General features: G+C 41.3%; 1 protein-coding gene across 1 annotated transcript in view; it reads left to right on the top strand.

Annotated features, from left to right (window-relative positions):
* Nucleotides 1-1,981: 1,981 nt before the first annotated feature.
* Nucleotides 1,982-6,000, top strand: part of SLC7A11 (solute carrier family 7 member 11) — a 242,637-nt gene continuing 238,618 nt past the window's right edge. The window contains exon 1 of the mRNA XM_055719310.1: nt 1,982-2,099. The gene's annotated coding sequence lies outside the window, so the exon portion shown is untranslated. The remainder of the gene's footprint in view (nt 2,100-6,000) is intronic.

The raw sequence follows: 6,000 nt of genomic DNA, 5'->3' as shown, positions 1-6,000 counted from the left end.
CACCAAGGGGACAAATGAGAAGGCATTTGTCAGTGGTGGGAGCCTGGTATTGATAGCCCTCATACATGAGATCGTATCAAGAGCTTTAGGTTTTTAGAATAAGAAAAGGTGAGTGGTCTGTGCAGGTGGGTGCCTGCTCATCTGTCAATCTCTTGTGACAGGGAAAATCTCTGACTATCTATACATAAAGAATGCAAGAAAGGAGGAGCTGATGAAAGGAAGTCAGTCTGTACTAAACTTTTAAGGTAACGTTTGCCTTGGTAGTTCTTGATATTTTCTTCAGTTCTGTTCCTAAAGCCTCACATGCAATGAATACCTGGCCAGGTATGCTTTGTCCTCTGGCAGCTGAAGCTGTGGAGGGGCACTGCTGTCCTCTGACCTGTTTGTCCTACCACTTTACCTGTACGGGCTGTTCCCTGGAGATGTCTACCATGCTGCTGACCCAGTGATGATAACCACTTTGTTCAGGAGACCAGATGTACTTAGGCATGACAGTCTGAGCATATCCCTGTTGTATGATTTTTGTAAACAAGATGTCTACTTGTCCTTGATCCCTCAGGACACCAGATTCTATTGAGAATGTGCACAGTTTAACGTGAACTTGCGTGCTTTAGACTGGCAGGGTAGAAACTTCCTATTGGATTATGATTTTTCTGAAGTACTTTAAAACACTTACTGTGATTTATGCTTCTTAGAAATTAGATGTTGGTGCTAAGAATAGCTTTACATAATACGCTGAATATTTTCTTCTAAATTGCCAAGTTTTGTTCTGAGTCCTAAGCTCTCTTGAGGCAGAGAAAGCTTAGCAAATCCTGGAAATAATACTGATTAAATACAGCTTTAGGTGACAGAATAAAACAGCCAGAGCTTGTGTAAGGCCTTTTCCTGTTTTGGTAGCCTGGGTTATAATCAGTGTTGGCTTCCCAGTTTTTAAAGGCTAACCTATGGCAAAATGTTTGCCACAGCCTGGGAAGGGTTTCCTAAGATGACAGTGATTTTTATTTGTACAGCACCATGCCACAGAAACCACCCCTCCAGGATGAGCCACAAGCTGCTTAATAGAGCACTACTCTGTGTGAATAAAATAATAAAGCCATTTGCAGAGAAGTTAATGGCTGCCATTGAAAGGGTCTTTGATCAACAGGCAGCTGCAGGTTTTGCTGAAGGTGATGGGATTCCTGAACCCCTTTGTTTCTAAGACAGTGGAAGAAGCAGTGCAACATTTTTTTTCACAGGGAGCACCGGAGGGAGCAACAAGCTCTCCCTTGGCAATAGGCCAGGGAGCAAGGGGTGCCTCAAACGCTGAGGGTGCAGGTTGATGGACAGGTTAAAGAAAGGGAAAAAGAAAGAGGTGGATGGAAAGGTCAGTCTGTGTGTGTGTGTGCTCGTGTGGTCCTGTCCCCTGCTGTTTTCCACTTCTGTGCAGCCCCAGGGGTGAGCTGACATGGCTGAAAGCTAGTCGTCTGGGGGAAGGTTTCGCTTTCAGATGGGAAATTGATTGGGTCCGCTAAAAACCCAGGGGAGTAACAGTATGCTTTCTAGCAGCAGGGAGGTTATAAAACCTCACCATAACATATGCCAGATGACAGATTTCTCTGGGACTAGTTGCAAACTCAGACCAGGGGTGGGAGAAGGAACCGGTCCTTTTTAGCTGTGTCTACATGCCCCAGTCTATTTCTACTCAGAGCTTTGTCGTAGACTTCTACTGTGTGAGATTGTGTTAATGCCCTTTGCAGACAAACAAGGTTGCAGCAAAGAGTACTTGAGTGCATAGCGTTCCACCTTGCAGGTTCAGAAACAACCTGACAAGTCTTGCAATGTGAGCTAGATTCTCAGGCCAAAGGCTTAACGGTGATCTAGCCCAGTAAAGCAGCACAAAGACCATTGGAGCCATGGAGTCTGAGCAGGCTAAATTAATGTGAAAAGTGTTATGTGGTTATACTTGTCACCGCTATCTGCAACTTCTTCGTGTTTCTTTTAAGAGCGGCACCTGTTGGGACAAGTCATAAGCCATCCCCAAGTGGTGGAAGGATGCTTTGGTTCAGGGAAGGATGCGTTGCTGTCCAGACTTCCTCCAGAACCTGACCTGTTTCCTAGAGGTAAAATAATTCATCATTTAATTTTACTAACTCTGTTTGTACATAAACTTCAGTAATCAGCTTGTGAGAATATAAGAAGACTTAACAACATGTAGAATGGGAATTTTGATCAACCAAAGAACCACTTGCAAAATTCAGGAACTTTTGGGCTTGGCTTTAAAAGTAGAGATTTACATGCAGACCTAATGCAATTTAGGACCATCTGGTATATTTATTACTGGCATGATAACTTCTTCAGGAATTTTTTATGGCCCAGTGGAAGTCTGTCAGTGAGAATCACTGGGTAAAAGTAATTAATTAAAAAAAGGAAAAATGAACATCTGAGAACTTTTGGGACAAATGAGGGTCTGAGAGGGGAAAAAAGATAAATCATGAGTAGATTGAGAAAGAATGTTGGAGAGCAATGAAGTGAAGGACTCGGGTTCCTAGTTAGTAGCTTCTGTGATCACTTTGTTAAATGAACAGTTCTGTTTGGACCAGCTGTTATACAGAGATGGAGCTTTAGACAAGGACACTGAAGCTGTTAAGAAAAATGATACAGTCATAATAGACTGCTATAATAGATATCCCATTCAATTAACTGATCAGAAGCAGAGGAAAAAATACTAATTTGCAGTTATGATGCTATAAAAATCTTGTAATCCATGGGAACAACATTCTAACTGCAAGTGGAACTGAGGGTATGTATTGCCACATTAACATGTCTTTTTAGTACGAATTATTGAATTAATTGCTACAGAACTATTAAGAAATACATGTATTTCATTTTATTTACCATGCTTGGCCCTGGAGATGTTCATAGAATGTGTCAAGCCATGCAAAAAAAAGTTACAATGAATATAGTAGGTATCAGATGTCAGAAAAGTTCTTACAGAGGGAGATCTGGATGTGCATGTGGCCTTGTCTTGTGACTTGAAGGTGGGTCTGGCTCTGGCTGTATCCTATTGCCTGGAAACGAAGCCTGGAATTAATGTGCTTCATGGAAAACAGCTATCCCAACCATGCATCTCCATGAGGAACGTGGAAGCAACATCTTCAATATATAGCAAGAGGCAATCTTTGAAGGACACAGGAGCCCCACAGCTGATAAGTGCCGTAGCCTTACAGAGTTCAAAACCAGTTTGTGTTATTGGTCAGCTAGTATACTTATCCCTCAAGTTACATACCTGAAAAAAATAAAACTTTCAGTTACTTCCTGAGCAATTGGAAATTTTACTCCATAAAGAGACTGTATGACATTTTTAGAATCCTTATTTCCTCAGACATGCTCTCTAATGCTGAGGTCAGCTGCACTTAGATAGAATTTAAACCAAGAGAAAGGTGAGGACAAGAATTGTGAACCAGTGATGAACTGCTCTGAGGTTACAGAGGAGAGGGAGGGAACTGGAATCTTCTCTCCTCTTTATTGTAATAGAGCCTACAAAACTATCTCATTAAGAAAACAAAGTGCAATTTAATTGTCTATACAATGTTTTTAATTGGTATGTAAGATTGGCTATGGCAGTGAAAGGGAAGTGAGAAGTCTGGATAAAAGTTTACTGGGATTCGACTATGAAAAAATAATTATGATGGAGCAGCCCTTAAAGCATAAGTAACTAGAAGCAATTTCTTTTGATAAACAGTATACTAAAGATCTGCAAAATAGGAGTAAATGGTAACAGCTGAAGTACACATCATCAAAGGAGTCATAGATTCATTTACATTTCCTGGGATCTGTAACTTCTGTTTATCTGAAGCTGAAGAAACAGCTGTAGATCATAAATGGTAGCTGCAAAGATTATATTTCTGCTAAAATTAATTTTTCTGATTACGTGGCGGAAACTTGCTACTCCTCAGAACTATGTCTGCTGAAAGAGGCAGCTCTTGTAGGTGGTGACTGTCTTTGTGGCCTTCATAAGAAATCTCTCCTCTTACCCTGGTGGTGTTGTGCTTGTGCTTCCCATAGGCACCGTTGTGCAGCAGGAGAACAGTAATTTTGGTTATTGTGGCTTTAAAGCCAGCTGAGAAAAGGGCCAGAGAAGGTGATGTTAAACCCCTGCCACTCTCATTGTTAGTGGTACCCTGGCATTGTGTTGAGGGAGAGCTGGGCTCCATGATAAAACATTGCCAGGAGTGCTGAGAAGGGGTCTGCAAATCAACACTTTTGATGCCTGTAATCAGACGTTACACCAATGTGCAAAGGATTTCAGGTGGCCAAAAACGTACCCTGTTATAGTCTTTGACCTTTAGGGCATGGTAAAGCTCCGCTGACAACAAACCCCCTTGTGACTGTACAAGCTCTTGTCAATGCATGTGGACCAGCAAAACCTTGTTGTGTAGAGTAGCCATGCCACTGTGCGTCAAACCTTTTCCTCATTGTCTTACTGTTTTCCTTTTCAATGTTTTGGTATGCATTGATCTTCCCTCCTCATATTAGTTTTCACCAGAGGCAGAGAAGGTGGGTTGACTTAATCTGTATTTACGTGATAGCCCAGTAGAGGGAACAAGCTGGACTCTTAAATGTGGCAGTGGCAGCTAAATAATGAAAGGTGTCGGCTTAAGCATGTGTGACTGAGGACTAAACACAAAACCAATATGTAAGTCAGCAGCAGGATTTGTACTAGCTCTCTACTCTGCTGCAAACCAGGGCTTTTGGACCTTCCATGCAGTGAGTTTGCAGTAGTATCTCTAGCTAGCTTGGTTCAGGTTTTTTGAACAGTTTAATAAGAGAAAGCAAAGTATTGCTTGTGGAAAGTATGGAGACAGAAGAGAGAACAGTTATAAAAATACTGATTTTATTTTTTTTTTTTAAATCATCCTCATGGCAGTGGGAGCTGTTCAGTAGAAGAGGAGAGATGGGAAAAGGCTGAGACAAAGCACGTTTCAGTGCAATGACCTTAGGGTCCTCCATGTGTACAAGATGATAGCCGTATCCTGTTAAGCACCACACCTCTGAGTTTTTGCCCCCAGGGCTGATCATTGCATTATAAAGATGGAGTCCTCCTAAATTATTGCCTAAATAAAGGCAGTGCAGCTCTCCTGTTTCCTGATACTGTATTTTAAAGTGCCCCTAGCTAGTGATCTGGGGTGCTGCAAACATGATAGAAATAAAACTGGATTCGGTGGCCCAGAACATCAACCACTAATAACAATCACAAGAAAAAGGAAAATGGGCAAAACGAAGAGTCTGGAGGACTATGAACAATTGAAGAGAGGCAAAGCATGTTAAGGAGGTGCTGTTCTGTTGCAGCAGACTGTAATGACATGGACTGAGGGGTATGGATAGGTCCTGCTCTTTGCAAATTTCAGAGGGAAATTTAGGACAGAAAAGAAGAATAAATGAAGGCACTCAGCCACATTGGCCCAGGAGCCTTGTCACTTAGGTGCTCCAGGACTAACTATCAAGGTCTTCATATGCTGTCAACGAGGCCTTGTATCAATACGTGTTGTATCGGTGTATTGCTAATTCTTTCTGGACAATATGGAAGTTGAGGTACACAATTTGTAAGTGCCAGGAGAGAGACTCTGAATTCCAAGTTACGTTTCTCTGCTAAGAAAAACCATTTTTTTCATTAAAATTTGTGGTTGCAACCATGTATTATAGAAATGTAAATACAGGAACATGGTGGACTGGAGTATCGATACGTATCAGGGCAACAGTGACGTCATATCCCACATGAATTTTACTCTTGTGGTTTATTATGATAGTCCCAGAACCCTGGCAAGTATTTATGGTCTTCACAAATCACTGATTATTTATAATCACTTGAAAGAGTCGTTTGTATTTGGTAAGAAGATGCTTTTTTTAAGATTTATTGTCTTTATTTCTCCACACTATGCTTCGAGTTTAAAGTTAAAGTTCAGCAATTACTTTATAACTGTTTTTCTGTCATGCACCCAAATAGGATTCACCTTCCACAGC

This window comes from Falco cherrug, chromosome 1 (assembly GCF_023634085.1).
Source record: "Falco cherrug isolate bFalChe1 chromosome 1, bFalChe1.pri, whole genome shotgun sequence".
In the NCBI taxonomy this organism is placed as follows: domain Eukaryota; kingdom Metazoa; phylum Chordata; class Aves; order Falconiformes; family Falconidae; genus Falco; species Falco cherrug.
Note: the sequence above shows the minus strand (reverse complement) of the source record. Positions and strands in the feature narration are given on the sequence as shown.